At 33.4% G+C, this 23,974-nt stretch overlaps 1 long non-coding RNA gene across 1 annotated transcript; it reads left to right on the forward strand.

Annotated features, from left to right (window-relative positions):
- The first annotated feature begins 14,436 nt into the window (after window positions 1-14,436).
- On the forward strand, window positions 14,437-23,200 carry LOC127725673 (uncharacterized). The gene is made up of 4 exons (XR_007993098.1): window positions 14,437-14,917; window positions 17,058-19,031; window positions 21,329-21,658; window positions 22,418-23,200. It is a non-coding gene; the product is annotated as an uncharacterized LOC127725673 (long non-coding RNA).
- The last annotated feature ends 774 nt before the right edge of the window (window positions 23,201-23,974 follow it).

Below are 23,974 nucleotides of genomic sequence, written 5' to 3' on the forward strand. Positions count from 1 at the left end.
CTCACGGTCTTCGACGATGTTGAGGTCTCCTGTAAGGACATGACCATAGGGAACATATCTAAAACTAGATGTTTCACAATCTCAAGTGGAAGGAACATTATTTTCTATATTGACGTCTGATGTAACTGACGTATAATTAAAAATCAAACTTCTGCTGGGTTTTTTTTATAAGAATACGAAATAATAGGTGGTTCTATATTATCAAAATATGGAGGTATTTGGCTTTGGATGGTAGAGTCATTGAATATACTAGATAAGTTAATAAAATCAATACCTCTATTTATATATTTTAATTTAAGAAAATGCCGTTTATGATTTTCAGGTTTATCGATACTAGGAAATAGCCTATGATGACAAAAGGCTGTAATAATACGGGTGTATTCATACATTGGGCTAAAAAAAGAAATTGTATCACACTCCAGAAAAATAGCATATAATTTACTTATTGGTATCTGACCCAGTTTGCATAATACTTGATGTCTGCCATTATTTTTTATTATAGATAACAGATCAGCAAGTGTATAATTTATACGATGTTTAATACGTTGATTACGGTTTTTGCGTTTGCCATGAGACCTTTTATTTCTAAGTCGTTTATCGACAATATTAATGACATCGATTGAAGTTTTAGTTATGTTCCCCTGTCCTAATATTTTGTCATTAAGACCGAGAGGATAAGCTGTTTGAAGTCTTTTTATCCAAAATAATTCGCGAACTTCACGTGATTTTTCAAATTGCTTGTGTGATTCTCCTAGTTGTTTCTGAACGGTTTCAAGTGGTTGGAATTTAATAAATTTTAGATTGTGATTATGCTTATCTAAATGTTGATATATCAAACTTTTGAATTTTTTAGGTCTACGAAAGCGGTAAAGGTGTTCTTGATTTCTTTTGTAATACGCTCGTCCCGACTGTCCCACATATTGAATACCACACTTAGGTTGGCTTCAAGTTACCACATATATAAGGTTTTGAGTTTTTCAGGTAATGTCACAGGAAAAGGAGAGCGAAAAAGCTCTCCCGTTCACTGTTGATCGTACAGTATTTTGTGAAGTTAATCTAAAACAGGTTAGTCACTTTTTGGCATTGCACGGGAAAATTTGTGGATATCCACGCGCATTTTTGTTAAACAATCTGGCTGTAGAGGCATTACAAATACGTTTAAGCACGTGGATATCCTAGAAGTTGTGTTGTTAATAATTTTCTTTCCATTGCATAAAATCATGATAATTAAATAGGGGTATAGGAAAAATAAAAAAGACCGGAGGTTGTAACAATGAATAAGGATCACAATTACGGAATAGGAAATAATAGGCAAAGCAGTAAAAGAAATCTTACAAAAACTGTTACAAAAGGCCCGACGTAAAGACTTAAGTATTACAATACTGACATATAACAAACACAGGGCAAAAACAGAGATTGTAAGAAATCTTAGTAAAACCATAGCAGGGGGCAATAATAAAAATAGCAGGCGTGAATGAGTATTTATACATCCAAACACCATAATATATAATTGACAATTAAGAACAAAGATATAAACATGTGAAAGCTCTCTCACAGGCAAACAACCCATAATTAAAAAAATATAAGGGCATACACCACAAGCATGGGGACACATTCTACTGCATCCACACAGCACGAGCAACAAACCCTGCAGTAAATAGATGCGAAGTTCATTAAAGCGAGGCAACTCTGAGAAAAACACGCCGGTTCCTGCATCGTGCAAATCAGAAAAGAAACGTTCTCGAATATCATCCTATGCCTGGCATTTCAAAAATACATGCAAAACAAATTTCTTACAATTTCATGCGGAATTACACAGCATTCAATGGAAGACAGTTTGATCTAGTCAGAAACTTAGCACCAGAGGCCCAAAAATCATAAACTTTTGTTAAATAAGATTGTCGTGCTTGTGTAACGTAAAATAAACGGTAATCATCGAGGCTTCGCTTTTCACTTATGCTTATTACAAGCTTCTATATCAAAAAACTTATTAAACGTGTCCATGTATATAATGATATTCAAGTGGACTGGAATATGCAGTTAATATGATTAAGATATTTATTTTTTGATAGTTTAAGTTAAAAATCATTTTGCAATATCTTGTACCAGGTGAAGAATATAACCTTTGACGGTTCAAAATTTTTTGAAGATTCCCATCCTAACTCCGATAAAACCAAGCATTTTGGAGTTTCTTTTTAGAGTTAATTAAAACTTTTTCGACTTTGTACTGCCAACTGTCTAGCATTTCGTTTGAACTTTCCGGTTTTTGACGTGGGGTACAATACGCCACAAGCATGAGCAATGGGTGAACGTATAACCGAAATCCACAAAGCACAGCCAAAATTAAACCGATTAAAATCACCGTGTTCTCCTAAGACGCGAATAATATAGTTAAGTTTCTTTTCAAAGTTTTCCTTCAGGTATTTCTCGATATGATTATTAAATTCTAACGTTCTTGAGAAGCTCCCAAGTATTTATATTCGTTTACTTCATCAATTAAAACATCCCCTAGAAACCAGTTATTGGTGATTTTGAATCTGTTCAAAGTTTTGATTTTTCTACCCTATATACCACTTTGCCTCATATTCTTATTAAGAAAAAATTCACACACCTAATTAAATGGGCATTTAAAAAGTTGGAATGCGAATACATATGTTCAAACTCTTTTAAGTCATTTTTTAGTAGCAACAAACAAAAGAACTATGTCAATTGGACATGCTTTGATACTATATCTGCCCTTGAATTTTTACTTGATAACATTTTTGTTCGCTTTGGAGATTCCGTATATCGTCAAGTTATCGGAATTCCAATGGGGACTAACTGTGCACCACTTATTGCGGACCTGTTTTTGTATTGTTATGAGTTACAATTTATGACTAAAATCAGCAAAGACCCATCGAAACAACATCTGATACAAAAATTTAACAATACTTTAAGATATTTGGATGATATATTGGCTCTCAATAATGACGACTTCAGTATGTATACTAAAGAAATTTATCCTGTTGAACTTACTTTAAATAAAGCTAATACTAACAATGACCACTGTCCTTTCCTCGATCTTGATATCTATATCATTAACGGGAAGCTTAATACAAAAAATTATGATAAAAGAGATGATTTTTCATTTCCTATCGTTAATTATCCATTTTTAGATGGTGACGTTACCTTGTCACCATCTTATGGTGTTTATATATCTCAACTTGTATGATTCGCTCGTGTATGTAACAACGTATTAGATTTTAGCGAGAGAAATTTATGTATTACTGAAAAATTATTACATCAGGGTTTTCGATATCATAAACTAGTCAAAACATTTACTAAATTTTATCATCGGTATAAGGACATCATTCGTAAATATAACTCAACATGCATACATCTTATACGTTCTGGTATTTCACATCCAATCTTTTATGGTAATATTCTTTACAAAGCACAAAAATGTCAGTATTCACCTCAAAAGCTAACAGAACCTTTAAACAGACTTATTAAGAAGGGATATAGTTACGATACTGTTGTCAGGTCATTAAAGATTGCATATTTTGGCTTTAATATTGATTCACTTATAGGGTCTTTGCATCGGAATTAAACACATTTATTCTAAAACCAGTTGTTGGCATGACACGGGTTATGTTCTTCTCATATATTTTATGACGGTATAATACTAAACCCCTAACAGGAGGGATTGTGCCTGATATTCATATGATGAAGACATAATCTTTCAATCAGTTTAATTGAGGTCTGGGGCTGGCATGTCAGTAACTGCTAGTAGTCTGTTGTTATTTATGTATTATTGTCATTTTGTTTATTTTCTTTTCTATTGTTTCCTATTCTGACATCGGACTCGGACTTCTCTTATACTGAGTTTTACTGTACATACTTTTGTGCGTTTGTTTTTTCTACATTGGCTAGAGGTATAGGGGGAGGGTTGAGATCTCAAAAAACATGTTTAACCCCGCCGCATTTTTGCGCCTGTCCCAAGTCAGGAGCCTCTGGCCTTTGTTAGTCTTGTATCATTTTTAATTTTAGTTTCCTGTGTATAATTTGGAGTTTAGTATGACGTCCATTATCACTGAACTAGTATACATATTTGTTTAGGGGCCAGCTGAAGGACGCCTCCGGGTGCGGGAGTTTCTCGCTGCATTGAAAACCAATTGGTGACCTTCGGCTGTTGTCTGCTCTATGGTCGGGTTGTTGTCTCTTTGACACATTCCCCAATTTCCATTCTCAATTTTATTATTTGCGTTAAGTCTTTTTCCTACCACTAGAACTTTCGATTTTTTTGCTATTAAACTCTATGAATTTTGAAACAAATTCACTGGCAACATTCAACACGGTTTGTAATTCTTCTTCGGTTTTCCCTAGTAAAACAATATCGCCTGCGAACAGTAGACTATTTTATAACTTCTGTCGCTACATGAATACCGAGGTTCTTTTCATTTATCATTGAGAACAGTTCAGACATTAGAACAGAAAATAAAGTAGCAGAAAAAAAATACATCCTCGTTTTAGCAGAGTCAATGAAGGGTGAAAACATGATCTTCAACTCTTCTGTCTTTTCTAAAGGCGCCTTCAATTTCACCTAATAAGTTCTCATCTTCAATATAATTCATAATTTTGTCCTCAATAATTTTACAATAAACCTTATATACATTGGAAGTTAAGGTTTTGCCACTTTAATTATTCGCCGTATCATGAGCCGAGCCTCCTTTGTAAATTAACTTTATTATACCTTTGTGGCATTCAACTGGAATGCATTCAAAGTCAGTTATCTTAGTGAAAAGTTCAACAAGGGAATATATCAGTATATCACCACCGTATTTAAGAAATTCATTAGGTATGTTGTCGGGACCACTAGCTGAACTGTTTTTGATTCTCTTTAGAATTTGCAAAATTGCTTGCTTGTCTATTTAAAGCAATAAAGGTGTGTATCCGCCTGATTTGGATTGTTATCTATTTTGTACACCAAATATTCAACGGCGTTGACTAATTCGGTTTTGCTATTTTGCATTGATCCTATTGAATTAAAATGGTCAGATAAGGCTTTATTGATTTGATCAGGTTCCGTTAATCTTACACCTGATTTAACAGGATCTATTATTTCGCATAGCATACTACCATTTTGCTTTACTTTAAGCTATAAAATGTTTGACAACTCGTTTATCAAAATAAATCGCAGGAACAGACAAATTGTTCTCTCGAAACAAGTTCGGTTTTAAAGCGGCTATATTGACGGCAAACGCATTCCAAAACAAAGAAATGTAACGCGGTTACTTGGAATTAGATCACTGGCAAAAGGGCCGAAAGCATGTGGACCTCAGATTTCATCGATAAAATTGGAAAAATTAAGCTGACATCTTCACTCTTCATGGTTAATCACTTAAGGCTAACATATTCGGCGTACGTACTTTTAGAAATTCAGATTGAATACCTACTTTGTTGAGAGCAAACAGAAATTGTGAAATTTTGTAACTCTAATGTTACGCTTCTAGATTCTGGTTATCGGTTAACAGTTTCGAAGTTCTCCCTTCAAGACATAAAATAAAATAAAAGACTGTCCAATTGCTTTCATTTCTCTCTATGTAGAGCTCATTTGCATTTCTTAGCGATGCCACATCTGATAAAAAATCTTATTATTGAATTCATCAGTGTATGCACCGTAAGCAAAATTGCAGAACACAATTCGAGCCGTTTTACATTGACACTTGTAATAAAGCCAAAAAAAGGAACTGGGATCTACAAGTACCCGGCCACGTCCACTCTATGCTTTTCTTAGATGTATTTCTATTTGTATCCATCTGATGAGTTAAGCCTTTTTCAACTGATTTTTAAAGTTCGTTCTTATGTTGTACCGTTACACCACTGTCCCAGATTAGGGGGAGGGTTGGGATCCCGCTAACATGTTAAACCCCGCCACATTATGTATGTATGTGCCTGTCCCAAGTTGGGAGCCTGTAATTAAGTGGTTTTTGTTTGTTGCTGTGTTACATATTTGTTTTTCGTTCATTTTTTTGTACATAAATTAGGCCGTTAGTTTTCTCGTTTGAATTGTTTTACATTTGTCATTTCGGGGCCTTTTTTAGCTGACTATGCGGTATGGGCTTTGCTTATTGTTGAAGGCCATACGGTGGCATATAGTTGTTTATTTCTGTGTCATTTGGTCTCTTGTGAAGAGTTGTCTCATTGGCAGTCATACCGCATCTTCTTTTTTATAAGCCTACAAAATCTGACCAATTTGACAGTGGTGATGGTGACACCTCCTTTACCTGAACTTATTTCATTTATCTGGATAATTTTATTTGTACTGACGCAGTCAGTTATAGTTTTGGTTTGTTCAATTTGACCTTAAGGACGCTTAACTATGGTAACGGCATGCATGATGTCACCAATCTTAGCTCTGATTGGACAAAATTACCGAATTGAACAAAAACCTACAAAAAAAGATATAAGCTACAATAGAAAGAAAACGTTACAGACATTAAAGCAACCTAAAAAATGAAATTATTAACGTAATGGAAGTCCTGTTTGTTACACAACGTGAATATATTGGACAACATTAATGATTATAGGTAGCATTGATACTAAATTTCTGAAGATGTATCGAGAATAATGCTGAAGTGACTCCATCGATTTTAAAAATATACGAAAGGTGTTCTGATTATAATTGTTTGAATGCAATGGCTGCATAATTTTTAAACCTTTAATTTTTCCCGATCGACTCACTTTACAAAACCTACCTATTGAATTTATTTATTTGTTTTCGGCCTCAATGTTCATGAAAATATCTTCCACAGGACGTAAACACAATGATCAATCTTTTTCTTAATTACGAATAATTTGGTCCGGATTAGCAGCTGTTCACTCCTAGCCTTATGGAATCAACGTTAAATTTTCATTCTCAAAGGATTGACTTGGTTTTTGGAAAATGACGCTGTCAAAGCGTTAATTTTACTATACCATTGACCAGATTTCATTTTATCGCTTCCGGTCGCTTCCAAGCTGCCTTCCGAACTCAGTTCCGTATTTTACATAACTATGTCCTGTACAGAATTTCATTCTTAACCTGTCCATATGTTTAGTGTTATTAAATGGTATTTTGAGCTATCCCTTTGGTATATTTTTCATATTATATGAGCTTTCGCTTTTTTTGTGCATGACTTTCCATCCGTAAAAAAAATCAGAATATAAATAGATCTGTATTGTTTGGTTTTGGACTTTTTACATACCAATGATAACAAATCGCTATCGCTAGAAAATAGTTCTTGAAAGAATGTTTACCTTTCTTGTCAGCTGAACTTTGAAATCATTCAAAAAATAATAATCGGAATCATCTTGAAATTCATACGAAAGATAATGGTCTTTATCAAGATTTAAGAAGTTTTTAAGAATCGAAAATTAGTAATACGGTTATATCCACGCGGTGCGTATGTATTTGTAAGTTACTGCTGCAGACATAATATAGGTCAAGTATCGCAGGGGCCAGTTCTATTAAAGAATACAATGGCGATAATTGCAGAGTTTTTTCTTTCAAAAAGACTTTATTTCTTTCTGGATTTCTTCACTTTAAAAAGAATTATAAGATGCAGAAACTTTCTGAAAGGAGTAGGCAGTGCTCAATAAATCATACCAAAAGTATTTAAGGAAGGTTTTACCCTTTCTCTGACAACGTGGTCTCGTCCATTTTTGAAACATTACGATTAGTTCATTACTTTTTCGAGTTTAAAACAACTAAACTATTGAACCTGTATTGTTTTGAGAAAAGCATTCCCGTTGTCCAGGTGTTCTTTACAGGCCCGTATTTTACGATTACTTTTTCAAAATCGGATACGAAAATTTCTTGAAAATAAATAAAAAGTATTGAGATTTGCCATCCACTTTTCAATAAATATTAATTAAATATTAATTTAAAATCAATGTTAACTGTGGATGACTTGGATAAGGAATGGCATTTAATGATTCCTAGAGATACAGCAAAATGTGTAAACAGGAAGTTGTGAAGGGAGACAATTTCAAAAGTGCTAAAACAAGTATTGTCAAATCTTGTAAAATATTTCTGGTGGCAATAATTCACATATTCATAAAATAACTAAACACAACTTTTAAAGGTGGTTGTTATGTTTCAATTGGCAAACATTTATTTATTGATAATCCACCTTTAATAATAAAAAAAAACTTCTTAAAAAAAAGATTTCTATCATATTTATCTTGGAATTTGATCAAATATGTTAGCCTATTTTAAACATGCCTTTAATAACATTTCAGTATATATGGAAAGAGTTATTCCATTTCTTCTTTCATATTTAAGGATATAGCAATTTTAATTGCAAATTGTAATTTGATAAATGTAAATAAAAATTAATGAAGAAATTCCAATTTTGTCATTGTAAACCTTCTTAAATATGTGTATAAGTAAATTGTGAAGCTGTAAAGGATATATAACTAGTTTATAAGTCAAACAACTGAAAGTGAGAAAAAAAGATATACCTATTGTGCTACATTTGGGGACGGGTGGTAATAAAATCAAATTATTTAAGTTATCTAGGCATTTTAATTTTTAAAGTTTAATTAATAATGGAAATGTCACTTATTTGCATTTCAGTTAATGCACTTGGCACATATATAAAAAATCCAGGTCTTTGTCTATTCAATAAAATAAAACTAACATGATAGTTATAAATAAATCTAACATCAAGTCACAAACATGAAACTTAAGGTGAATCAATCTTAAGCCGGGCGCTAATACCACAGCGCTATAAAAAAAATCCTGGGGAGAACACTGGATTGTATTGCTTTCAGAGTTATATAATACACCTTGCCTAAGAAAAAGGTCTAGCTAGGTCCTTAAAAAAATGAGGCTATAATGATGTAAAGTGACTTATAACTGCCAACAGCCACATTATTTAGACTCTGGTGGATAGCTAGCTAGTTATCAGACTGTTATCTCATTGGCAATCATGTAACCACATCTCCTTATTTTAGTACGGGTTAATTATTTGAAATAAATGACTCACAAACATTTGAAAAAAAGATAATTCTGCAATAATTTATGTTGTCATTTAAAGATTTCAGTTTATATATATATAAATATCTGACTATGAGGGATGGGCTTTGCTCATTGTTGAAGGCCTTACGGTGACCTTTAGTTGTTAATTTCTGTGTCATTTGTCTCTTGTGGAGAGTTGTACCATTGGCAATCACACCACATCTTCTTTTTCATATTCACTTCACACATACATGTATATATATATATATATATCTTGACAAACAAATAAAAAAGCCATAGACATTGAAAACAATTCATTTCTATTCCATTGTCAGTCAGCATACCTACCATGAACTGAAAAGTCTCTTAAGATTCAGTAGGTAATTAAATTATGTGAAAATCAAGACTTGCATAAAAAATATCCCAATATTAGAGACAATGGCGTCATTTTTCCTCAGAGCTTTCAGATCTTTGATTATACATATGGTTATCTCTAATCCTGTAGTAAAACCCATGCTAAAGAGGAGCGTCCGTTTGTCTGTACGAGATGTATAAATACACAGCCACGTCAAGCGTAAATCAACCACAAGGCTATTACTAATTTCCTGTACGTCGAAATATCCATTCAACATTTCACTAAGGGTTCCGTAGCAAGCCACAATTTTTGTCCCTATCCAATGGCCCTCAATTTTCAGTGGCTCCGCGCCTTTCATCCCAGTCATCCATTTTGAAGGACTGCATATTGGGGTTTCTGTTAATTTGTTATCGTCCTGAATATACTGGACGTTATCTAAACATCAATCAATCATAGTTCTGGGGTATTTTATTTCAAAATATTGCAATGAAGAGTTATTTACACATTGAAACAAAGAAAGCGTTGGATCAACTGTCAACCCTAGCCTTTAGGTACAATTTTGGAGAGTTGTTTCCGCTGTGTCACCTCTGGAATGAAGTTTGTTCCAGTGATACAAGAATAGTAGCATCCTTGTATCTCTGGTTTATGGCCGGCTTTTGATCTTGTATCTATTCAATATTTAAAAGGTCGTGATACAATAATTGTGTGACAATTATTAAAACTTAATAAAGTAAAGAAAGAAAAAAAAATGAATTTACATACCTAAGTGACTTGTCAAATGTATGGGACCTCGAATATTTATTTATTTCTTCGACAAGAGCTCAATTATTTTGCTCTAAGTTTTCCGATTAACTCTCATTGCTCGAAGGTCTGTAATAATATTTACTTAATTGGACACCATCCATGGAATAAAGTTATGTGCTAAAAGATATTACTGCTACTAGAAAATGAGGGTAGTTTGGATAGGATTGAAATAATTCCTTGCAATAAACAATTATGCAGCTTTCAGAGGAAGTCTGACGCTCCATAGATAAGGTATCGGGTATTACGTCTGACCTCCTTCCGACCGCACTTGGCTGCTTATTTATATATCCTGCACAGCTAAATCAGCGCCTCTTTTTTAACAGATCAGGAATAGTAGAAACCAGCTAATAATTATAGAATGTTTATTATAAGAATTGTTGTTAAACGACAAGTTGTCTTCTTAGGTGTAAATTAAATGGTTGATTACCAACAACATAACAAGAAGATATGTGAATGTGAACTACACAAAAGGAACAACGTTATCAAGGCAAAGCACTGAAATGGCGGACGAATGTATTGAAATTAATGAATTATTTAAAAAAAAAGTTTTATCAAGGAGTTGGGCATTTAAAACACTGAAAAATGTGCTTCAAGGCCATGTTAAAAAATGTTATCTTGTATTTGCTACTCAATTATCGTGCAAGTACAAAGGAAATCTTCTCACGAGCTTGCACCATTGAAGGTTTTTGAGGCAGATCCGGAATTCGTGACAGCACAAGTCACCGAGCCATTGCGTGACAACCTTTTAATTCAAAAATTTTTATTGAAATAACCATTTTTACTCCAAAGTCCACCTATTCAACAAATATCAAAATACATAACGAAGACAGATCCGGTAAGATTTTCACTTTTGAACTGGTTAGAATCCTTACATTTTTATAATTTAAAATATCATTTTGTTTCTCTGCAAACCAACCCCTATGGTTGACTGGGATTTAGAATTGGTTTCCCATGTACTTAACACATCTGACAAAACACATAGTTTTTCTATATTATTGGCCTTTCACTATTTTTCAATGTGCTATTTTTGACAAAATTTGTCGAGGTATATCATTCATTCAATCAATTATATTTTTATCCTGTAGTGATTAGACCGTTTTCTTTTAACATTATTGAGATGTTTGTTTATTGAAACAGTTTAATATTAACTTATTTTTGAATAAAGAAATGTTGAATCATTATATTTTATTTATAATGATTCCGGAAACTTAGTATTCATTGTCATGTTTGTAGAGAATTGAGGAAACACTTCGTATGCAATGGTAAAATTTATAATTATTTATGTATAATTTAATCAATTTATTATATGAGAAAGGCTTTCCTTTACAGCTAAAGTTAACCGATGAAAGGTATATGTATTGCCAAACTTGCAGGACGTCAATCGAAATATGATACCTCTTTTTTAAGTGGTGTTTATTTTTCTAAGTATGTAGTGATCAGTTTTGATTTGTCGTACAGTATGAATTATTATAATAAAACAAACACTGTCTATGACGTCTTTACACTTAATCCACTAGATGTGTACTGATTGGTATTTTGTCTTAGATGCATGATTTTTGTATTAGTTGTTATTTAAATCGGCTTGGAACTAGCTAGCTTTCAGTAGCTGCGAGTATTCTCGGATCGGTACTTTTTAAAAATGTTTTTGTTAGCTGTTTTTACTTATTTTTTTCTGTATCAATTCCATCTTCATGCCTAATATATATCATGGACTGTGTTAAAACTCTAGATTCTACTGACGAGGAAAGGTAACACTAGGCCACCGAAGGCTGAATTATAAGTTCTAGGTGGCCGTGTTGGGTCTAGAGCGCCGGACACAGTGCAAGCGGTGTTGTCTCGATATCCCAATAACATGAGTTCGAATCCCAGCGAGGGAAGAACAAAAAATTGCTTCCGCAAATTTGCAGATTTAACATTGTTGTGCTGATATTAAAGGTGATTATGAATATCATATGTGTTTTCAGCCGTGTATCACCTTCAATGGTGATCCAATGGATGGATCTGTCGTAGAGTTGTCACTTGTTTAGACGTACTTATCAAAATAATTATTTCTGTGACTGTATATTACGATCCTTTACGATAGATATTTAGATAATCTGCAATCAATTCCATCTTCATGCCTAATATATCATGTACTGTGTTACAACTCTAGATTCTACTGACGAGGAAAGGTAACACTAGGTCACCGAAAGCTGAATTGTATTTCCACGCAGTTGTTGTAACATCTTAACTGTCGTCACCTTTGGAATTTTAAAGTTGTGCAAGCTCATATCGCAAATTATTACTATTTTTATTTTAGGTATGTCGTTGCGCCGTGTTTGGAAATTCTAGAATTGTACTAGCGTCTCTATGATGTTCTGATAAAACTGTTTTTTGTATAGAATTCAAGATTGCTATAGTTTTATAATCAGAATAGGTTGATAAGATTCATTTTACATCGTGATCATACTGATGAAGGATATCTGTTATCCAAAATATTTATAGTTACATTTGTTCATTTTATTGTTATTTTTTGGTGATGTTGTACCCCTTTAGACTGGTTATATATATATATGTATATATATATATATATAATTCGTCTAAACAACAGCCCAACAATGTTATATCTGTAAATTTGCGGAAGCAAATTTTTTGTTCTTCCCTGGCCGGGATTCGAACTCATGCTACTGAGATATCGTGGCACCAAATCGCCATGCACTATGCCCGACGCGCTAGACAACTCGACCACCTAGGCTCTATAATAATAAAGCTTTCGGGGGCCGGGTGTTACCTTTCCTCGTCAGTTTTTATTTAGCATCGTAACATAGTACATGATATATAAGGCATGAAGATGGAATTGTTACAGATCAGCTGAATTATCTATTGTAAAGGATCCTACAAGTTAATGTAAGACTCAGTCACAGAATTAATTATATTATAAGTACGTCTGAACCAGTGACGACTCTACAACAGATTTTATCCATCGGATCACCAGCAGTGATGCCTGATGGTGATACAAGGCTGAAAATACATTCTGCATATATAATTCAGCCTTGTATCACCATCACTGCTGGTGATCTGATCGATAAAAATCTGTTGTAGAGTCGTCATTCTAATTATTTTAGTCATGACATGACATTCAACACGCCTTTCACTCGAGCTCACATCCCTTACATTTTTATCAAGAGCTCTTGAATTTGGATCTAAAAAATGAACATAAAAAAATCATTTTTGTGTGTGTTATCTAGGGTCTTCAAATTTTTAGTGTACCACTAACTGAAATAGGACTTTTTTAGTCTTTTATTGAACTTTTATACCCCCCCCCCTCGACAACCAATCACACAATAGCTGTAGACTGACAAAAGTAATAAAAGTACAGAAAATGATTCGTAACAGCTAGTAGATACATTTGTCTTTTAAAATACAATAAATAAGAATCGCAATTATTACGTGTGAATAAATTTATCGTTTTTCATGAGCCAAATTTACAGCGCGTCATCTCTTCAATGGCTTCCATTTTCATGATTAAAAAAATAGGATTGTAAAATGTGGCGATTATTTTGACGATGTTGAATTTTGACTGTTTGGGTTTACTAAACATAAATCTACGCGATTTAGCTGTGCACAATGTTATTTTTTCAGAATGATATTAAATATGTTTCAATGTTGTTTTTCAGATCATCAAGTGTTCATGTGTATTAATAGGTCAGTTATTTACATCAGTTTTAGGAAGAAAACGTATAGATAGGATCTTGATATTGTGTGTCATATGATTATTTAAATTATTTAGAATCGCACGAAGTAAGTGAACCTTTTACAATATTCAAGGCGGTCAAGTTTTTGTTGTCAATCGATTTAATAATTAATACAATAATTCTCATCACACCTTTATTAATAAGCAGGAACTATAAATGTCCCTTAATTTCCACTACTTAAACCAAGTGTTCATGATTGTTTTTATACACTCATTAACCAACATATTAGCTAATAATTACATTATATTTTTATTTCATTACAATTCATAATTTTGATTGGCTGACAACAACATTAACAATCGTCAGGCACTCCAATTTCAAATTTTATTTCCGTGTAAAATAGTTATAACTGAACGTGATATCCGTGACAATGAATTGGCGCGGTCTAACATGTTTATGAGTGCTCATGAAATCAAATCCTTACAATATGCACACATTCAGTTTACCCCCCCCCCCCCCCAAAAAAAAAACAAAAAACAAAAAACAAACAAACATTCTGCCAAAAACACTAAGACGAACGGACGGAACATGATAAAATAATGTGTCCTTTTTTTGTCGCAGGCATTAAAATGTGAAAAAATATGACATATAGATTATCTTTTGATCAGATTATGTATCATCAAAATCAGTCAATTTCAAACACATACAAAATCAAAGCGAAAGATTCTCACATTCATAACTAGCAATTTATAACAGTGCAATGTCTTTTTATAGTTTTTCTTGGAGTGCAGTTTTGTTTTTCTGTGGCTACAAAAGAAAAACCTGGCCTCCTGACGTTTACATGGGAAACCAAAAGGGCAGACATGTACCACGTAAGATGTGACTTTGAGTCTGGTGAACAAATTGCTTTTTTCTCTCTTTATGCCTACAAAGATCAATACAACAGAGATAAATATAATTTGATAAAAAGCAGAACGATAAATCGGTTTCAGATTTATATCTATAACGTTACACTTGAAGATGAAGGTTTGTACTGCTGTGCATGGTTAAATGAAGAATACAGTGAATTGCATACAGAAACGGCAGTCCTAAATATAACAAGTGAGTCCATTAGTTCTAAGAAAAGTTTGGTCATAGTGACATAGAATGGTATGTCTCGTAATATGCGTCTGATTATTTATTTATAGTACATGTATATGTAGAGCTTTTTTAAAAGCCACAAAAAATAACAGCGTAAGGGAATTATCTCATGACATGTGGGCTTCAAGATTGACCACCAGTGGCCGTTCAAAACCTATGAAAACTATTTACATCTAAACGAATATGGTATTTCTGATATACCTAAATACTCTTGAAAGAGAAATAGTCAGTGGTTCCTTTAGATGGAAATTATCATGTGATCTGTGTTTATATTTTATCTAAACAACTTAAGTTAATCCATTCGGTACAAGTTATAAATAACACATAGCTGAGAGGGTGATATAGCAGATTGTTACCCCGAGAAAACATTGTCAACTGAGGCGAAGCCAAGGTTGACAATGTCTTTTCGAGGGGTAACAATATTCTCTATCACCCTCTCAGCTATGTGTTATTCAATTTATTATACTGAATGTTCTGTTATTTCTGTTTTTAAATTTCAAATTCAAAGTAATAAAATATGACATCTTGTACATAACAATCATCCGTATTTAATAAAGCGCACACTTGATCAAGCGTCTCCGTGAAGGGTAATAGAGTATTTGCCATGGGATAGAGTAAATTGTCTCCTTCGTATTAACCAATCAAAATCTGGCATTTTGACATGAAGTATAATAATATGCTCTACCTTATATGCAAATTAACCATGTACATAGAAACTGGGACACAAAAGTTGTCAACTTTTAAAATACAATTCACAGACAGTTTTAAAATACACAAGTCAAAAATACATTGCAATATATCATATATCTTATAAAAATAATAAACACAATAAACTATGAATTTTCCTTATGTAATTTTGTTTGAGAACATTTTTTTTAATAAGGTAAAGTCTCTTAAAACATGTAGGTCAGCCAAAACTCAAAGTTGTCTAGTTATGATGGTCTATGTTTTTCAGCATAACGAATGTATATGCTCGGAGGGAGGCAATGCACGTGTTTGATTTAAAAGGTTGAGTTGTAGTGTTGCAACATCTAGATTAGATTACACATCTGCCAGAATCTCTTCTAGGCTGTAGAATCGTACAATGATCTTTTTTTTTCTTTTCCTCTGCTCATGTTAGCCTATGCTCGGCCTGAAACAACATTCATCGACGCTCTCCTTCGGTATCTCTTAAAAAAGAGGCGAAAGATACCAGAGAGACATTCAAACTCATAAGTCGAAAATAAACTGACAACGCCATGCTAAAAAAGAAAAAGACCAACAAACAATAGTACATAAAACACAACATAGAAAACTGAAGACTAAGCAGCACGAACCCCATCAAAAACTGGGAGTGATCTCATGTGCTCCGGAAGAGTAAGCAGATCCTGCTCCACATGTGGCACCCGTCGTGTTCAAAGAAAACCCTGACATGCAAATCGGACGTTACTTTGTCTGACAAGGGGATTCTGACCACACCACTTACCACCAAGTTTCATTTCAAGCCCCATTCTCCAGCTTTAGACGTTCATTTTCTTTCGATGTGTTTTTTTCTTCAACACCAGGGATGAACCTGTTGTGTATGTCTTCCATAAGTTGTGAATAAGAATCAAGGTTTTCTACTATGTCCATTAGTAATTTGACCTCTGTTTTCACAATTTCAACATCCTCTCTAATTTAAGGTGCAAACTTGCAAAGCAATCGGACACCGACTTTGATTCATACATCTGCTTAAATGTCTTATACCTTTCGTGTTCCCTGGTGTCCATGTTTATAAGCCTGTATCAGTATAATACGCAAATTGACTGTCGACTCTGACCACTGTTTACAAGAGAAAAGGATTTCGGTCTCCTCGAATTATCCTTTTAACTAATGTTTTTAGCAATCAAATAGTCTTTTTACCAGATATGTGTCCTTATAAAAATAGAGTTGTCACTGAATCATCTAACATTATTATTTTGAGGCCTACTCATAACTCACGTAGGCTTATAAACTAATTATCCACTAAAAAGGCGGAGAGTAGAAAAACTCAATGACATGCAATCTCAATGCTTCTGGAAGTCCGCTGAGTGTAAAATGTTTTTTTTTTATTCCTGTTACTTGATATAATTGTTTATTCCAGATGATCTTATAGTACAAATACATGGTGAAACAGCAGTAATAGAAGGCGATATATTAAATATTACATGTTTCTCTCAAGCCTTTGTACCTTCTACCTTTTTCTGGTATAACTTATCACAGCATGGATACTGGTATAGTATAAACGAAACAGGCGATTCTTTGATTATTGAGTCAGCTGACAGAGAGAATTCTGGGAAGTATAAGTGTTTGGCAAAGAATGATGTAATTAGTGGGTCTGCAGAAATTTCCGTCACAATTCAATGTAATTATCAACTCAATGTTTCTCTGATTCAAAAATATCCTACTTTGAGCTTTTAACTAATAGTAGTAAATGCATATATGATCGATACCTACATGAAACAGACTCAGAGATAACGATCAAAATCCGATTAGTTCTAAATTGCTAGTGACCGTAAGAACCGCAAATCGGCTTATTTTGTAAAAATATTTCCTTTCTCTATTTGAACTGTACACGTATAGCTAACAACAAAATTATTTTCATTTACGTGTGTTCAAAGTAATTGCAAATGGCTGATATTTTTGTTCGAGCATATTGTTTTTCTTAAATTGTTTAACATTTCATAGCGGTATAACATGTTACTTTTATTATTCTTCCCTTAGTTTATTGATTTTGTATTTACATTGTATCATAGGTCAAATTTATTTGTTCAGTGTATGTTTACTGGTGTTAATATGTCCTTTGATTGAGTTAAGTCATTTCAATTGATATTTTATAGTGTGTCTTTCTATGTTGTGATGTTACACTATTGTTTCAGAAAAAGGGTGAAGGTTTGGTACCATTAAAACGTTTAAACCCGCTGCAATTGTTTGCACCTGTCCTAAGTCAGGAATCTGATGTTAAGTAGTTGTCGTTTGTTCATGTGGTTCATAAGTGTTTCTCGTTTCTCGTTTTTTATATAGATTAGACCGTTGGTTTTTCCGTTTGAATGGTTTTACACTAGTAATATTTGGGGCCCTTTATAGCTTGCTGTTCGGTGTGAGCCAAGGCTCCGTGTTGAAGACCGTACTTTGACCTATAATGGTTTACTTTTATAAAATTTTACTTGGATGGAGAGTTGTCTCATTGGCACTCATACCACATCTTCTTATATTTATTATCAATTTATAGTTACTTGTCTAACGCGGCAAATATTTCATGAATATATAAGACATAATATAATAAGTACGTCTAAACAAGTAACAACTTTACAACAGATCCATCCATTGGATCACCAGTGAAGGTGATACACGGCTGAAAACACATATTATATTCATAATTACTCTAAATATCAGCACACCAATGTTAAATCTGCAAATTTGCGGAAGCAAATTCTTGTTCTTCGCTAGCCGGGATTTTAACTCATGCTATTGGGATATCGAGACAACACCATCTGCACTGTGTCCAGCACCCTAGATCACTCTGCCACCTAGACTGAACTGAACATATATATATATATGTATATCTCTTTGGGCTTCTCAAATTAAATAATATGTCTTTTCGGTCATTAATATTAAACACTTTTAAAAAACAAATTTTTCTGATTTTTTATATACTCTACAGATTATCAAATCATTTCAGATAATAGTTAGTCCTCCCACAAAAGATTTAAAAACATGTAAACAAAAACACTCACGTGCAAATTATCAACTGACTTTATCATTGATTTTTACATCTTTATATTTTAATTCAATTTACAAGACCCACCAGAGATTCAGTTAATCAACAGATCAGACTCTGTCGATTGTATCGTAAGAGGTGTTCCAAACACTTACACGTTCTACAAATGGAACCATGAATCAGAGTATGGGGAGCACATCCGTTATCTCGATGGTTTTGCAAATGGAACGCTTACTTTAGATAATACAGAATATCCTTATATGAGAAATGGTATATATACGTGTACAGCCAGCAACGGTATACGTGACAGTAAAGGGAACAAGAAACAAACAGGATCTCGTCTGATAATAATACCAGGTAATAATCTATTTTCATATTACCGACTTTTGCCTTCGGATTACTATATAATTTCTCGACAGGTTACCTACTCTGCGGTAGGACATCCTGGTATTCGATCAAGTAAGAGCAACCAAAATAAGTAAAATCAAACTAATAATCTGTGCAATTTGGGGGAAAGTTTACTGTTTTCCGATGATTTTGTTGTGTATAGAATACATAAAACAGTTAATTTCCCCTCAAAATTGTACCGATTGGACGCTTGATTTTACTTCTTTACGTTGCTGTGACTTGACCGAGTAACAGGATATCCTATCACATATTAGGTAACATGTCGAAAAATTATATAATCCGGAGTCGAAAGTCGGTAATATGAGGATTGGAATATTTAGATCCAGGTTAAAGTTGTCGAACATATCTTACGTAATTGAACAATGCAATTTTATGAAGAACTGAGAAAACCAGACGGGAGACAGGCTGTGTCTGTGTTTATGGTCACATTGACTTATGTTTATCACACACCTCCATTATTTTTATTCATAAAAATGAACATCAATAGATAACGCCAGTTATCAAGGGCTTTTTAAAAACCGAAATGGAACATCTCCCCATGTCAAACAGTTAATGCATATGTTCTCATTTCTTCTAACAAGCAGAAGTTGTTTTTCTTATTTATTATGGCACGACACATACTCTAGTCATTTAAAACAAAAAAATATATTAGATGGAAAAAACTAAGCAAAAATATAAAATCTCAAAAAAGTAAATATAACATTCGACGAAGCAGCGGAATGAGAACGTTCAATCCGTTGGCACATTAAATTATACGTTAGTATTTTGAACACTTTATGATTATCCTGTAGAACATCATTATTGATTTTCAATTGCAAAAAGAGGGAGACGATACCAAAGTGGCGTTCAAAATTCAAAAGTCCAACAAAAACCTCAATTCCAAAAAGTTTAAACAATGAATATATAAACTGTCCTCAAAACACTAAACAGGAAATAAAGAATTGATAAACACTATTAGTAAACCTGTCAAAAACTGAGATTAACGCAAGGGTCCTCCGGAAGGGCACCCGTCGTGTTACTCATTGCAAGTATACATTCGATGATATCACAATCCAGGAAAAATGTACCGGATTGTAGTTTGGACAAGTTGAATATATCCATGGTCATCTATGACGCACATATTCGATAACGGTCAACCAAGTCTTGATGCCATCTGTAAAACTTTCGAAGGGATGACTTCAACTACACCATTTTGGATCCCTTGGTTCATAAGCGTCCTTGTTAGCAGCAACCCGCCTACAGGGGAATCATGATAGGAAACTAGGAAACGCTAGCCCTGAAATATCGTATCAGCTTGAAAACATATACTTCATATGCAGACGCTTCTGGAATGTTGCAATACATAAATGTAATGCTAGGAGGTAGGGCAACAACTGCTTAGCTTTAATTGGGTCTTTAAAAATAGAGGAAGCACTACTGTTGGTAGACAATTCAGATTTTTTACAACGTCTTTACAGCATTAACCCATTCAGAGACAACGGTTACGTCTTTGCATTTAGTCCATTGTCTTGTATAAACCTCGATTGATGTCATTACTACTTTAAATTTCTGTTTCCAGTTTAGGGATATAAGCACAAGGTATTTCGGTCATTTGGGTTCCACGTTTCGTAGAGAAGAGTTGTTGACGTCACCAGCTATAACGTAGCCAGCCATGATATATGAATAGGAACCTTGTACATGGCAATCATATGGTTAAGACCTGATGTCCTCTATATTGAGATCCCCGGATATATGTTTTTAGTTGAAAAAGTTGGTTGCAATATGTGCGAGATACTTATAACAGATTTTTTGTTAAATAGGGAGGTAATTAAGGTATGACTCCTTATTGACGAAGAATAGTTGCCTAAAATATTTAAAAGGTAAAATAACAAAGATACCAAACTCTTAGGAAAATTTAAATCGGAAAATCCCTTATCAAATGGCAAAATCAAAAGCCCAAACACATCAAAGGAATGGGAAACAACTATCATATTCCTGACTTGGTACATGCATTTCCTCATCTAGAAAATGGTGGATTAAACCTGGTTATATAGCTAGTTGAATTCTAACTTGTATGACAGTCGCATACAATTCCATTATATTGTCAACAATGTGTGAAAAAAACCAATCAGACATAATAAGTAAAAATGACAAAAAGAGGGGTACAGCAGTCAACATTGTGTTATAATTGTAATTAAAGGTTTTATTATTGACATTTATTTTTGGTGTATATATCAGTTTATTTTTTCATAATTTATTTTGTTTAGGCGAACCTGCATTTTTGAATTCAAGTTATCAAACGAATGTATGCAGTCTCAAAAGAAATTGTGAACTGACATTTTACGTGTACAGTAACCCAAGAGTTGACAGAGTAGAATTGAAAAGACTAAACGAACAAGAAAGCAAAAACATGGTACAGTTTAAAATAACCTCAGAAAAGTATATGCTACCGACCTGTTGGAAAACATTTCACATCACCGGCTACAAAGTAGAAATTATAACAAGAATCCTAGAGGAATATGATTTTACTACTTACGAACTAAATATTTGGAATTCATATGGTTCAACGTCGTTCAACTTTTCAATTGTGCCAGTGGGTAGGTTCAATTTTTTTTGGTATTGCATCGTATCTTTTGAAATTGAAGTACCCAAGTATCTTAAATGCTTATTTAGAATTTAAAAAAATCATGTGATAATTAAAACCATAATTATTACTATTTACTTACTATAAAAACTCCTCGTTGATACAAAACTTAAAGTAAGTTGGGTACGCCAGACGAGCGTTTCGTCTATATAAAACGCATCAGTGGCGCTCGAATCAGCACAGTTGGAAGGCCAAATAAAATATAAAGTTGAATTGCATTGAAAACGATTTCGAAAAGTTGTGCCTAATACGGCTATAGCAATCAATGCCTTGGGGGGAAGAAAGACCTTAATGTTACCAACATATCAATAGTCAACAACCAGTAAATTTGCAGAAAATAAACATATGAATAATATTTCATGTAATAAAAATGTGTCCAGTGACAAAAAGGCTGGTGATTCCCTCTGGGACGAAACGTGTACTAGCTACGGCGGCATGAATGTTAGAGTTCCCGCTGAAGGTCAATCCAGAAAAAGCTTTGGATGCACAAAATTTGATCTTTTTATTTTTATTTTTAAAGTTTTTAGATAAGATATGCGAACTTTACAAAACCGAAAGGACTGTTGGCTTTATGAACGTGAAACGTCCGAAAAAAATATAATTCAAACATATGAAGACAAAAGATTCTATAACATGTATAATTCTTATAATGCATATCAAAATTTGTCTGCCAGTCATACTTTAAGTTTTATTGAAATATTCATTATTATAGATGATATACAAAAGAGCAACAAACTAAAGATGTATCTGATAATTTTTGTAACTTTATCATCCGTACTCTTCCTGTATATTGTCACAACTCATATTTGGTTTCATCGACGAAGCAGACAGTCGTCTTTGGATGGCGATAATCAATACGTAAATTACGACGAAATTGGAACAATCCTTTCACAATTTATAAACATCCGTCCGTTATCTGAACAGCAGCAACGCATCGTTCGCATAGATGTTGAACACGAACCTACAGCTGATGCCGAAGATAGAAATGACACTTCTGATTTATCATCCAACCATTCAAGAATACATGAAAGTATTAATAACCTTCAATATTTGTCTTCAAATGACGCAATTCAACAGAATCTTGGTGAAACTGGGACCGACTCAAGATGTTGAAGTGGACCAAAGACATATGCAACCTCTCGAAAATCAATTGGCGAAAAGACGTTACATCAATCTACAAATATAACCTCATGATGATTTGAAGAATGTGATTGAAGCACAGTTTAATCTTATAACGACCAAATAAACCTCTGGGCGTGAATTCTAAAACATGTAAAAATAAAAACCTTTACAAATACGACAAATAAATCATAAGCCAAAGACTGAGCTGTGTATGAAATGTTTTGTGTATTCAGGAATGCACTACCATAAAAAAATGCGTCCAAAACACTTTTGATTTTAAATAAAGTACACAGAAGTACTTGACACAGTTCTGATGAACCTATGTGCTCTGCAATGTATTGTCTTGATTTTTTGTATTATATTTTTTATCATATTTGATTTTTTTTTTACTACATGTATTTCTTGAATTGCTTCATCTTTTATAATGATACATTGAACTATATGATTGTAATTTAACTATGCGTAAATATGTTTTGGTTTTAATTGCATTGAAATTTGTATGTTAGGGCCTCGGGGAAGATTAGTTTGTTGTAACTTACTGTGTTTACCATCTTTATAACACGTATTAATTACTACTGTTGATATTAATAATAATTGTTACTAGCCACACAAATAAAGTAAGGATTATTATTGAACGTTAAAACAAAACTCGTCCTTTCAAATAAATTTTTGTAGGGAAAGACAAAGTTTAAACAAAATTAAACCATAAAATCAGCACATGCTAAAAAGTAAATATGTAACAGTAAAACATGGAACTGGTCTATTAGGAAAGGTACGTCAGTCATGTGTGATGAGTTTATATTTGAACCATCTATACCACAAGGTCTTTATTAAATTCCAAAAACAGTAAAGGGATAGCAATGTGTTCTGAGGAACGAACGAATGTGTGACCGTAGAATCTTAATTTTCTTTTGACCTATATCTATATAATGGAGCCTTTGGAAATGCAACCCGAGTTTTCAAGTACCGAGAATTATGACTTATTGAATGAGTTTATGGCTAGGGTTTTGAACAAAACCTATGGAATAATTTATGAACACCGAAAAACTTTCAAAAAAAAATGAAATATCATTAACTTAACTGTAATCTTTTGACGAAAGTAGTGTATTCGAAATGATTTGCCGAATACCCATATATTAATGACTTT

Source organism: Mytilus californianus, unplaced genomic scaffold (genome assembly GCF_021869535.1).
Source record: "Mytilus californianus isolate M0D057914Y unplaced genomic scaffold, xbMytCali1.0.p SCAF_15, whole genome shotgun sequence".
NCBI lineage: Eukaryota > Metazoa > Mollusca > Bivalvia > Mytilida > Mytilidae > Mytilus > Mytilus californianus.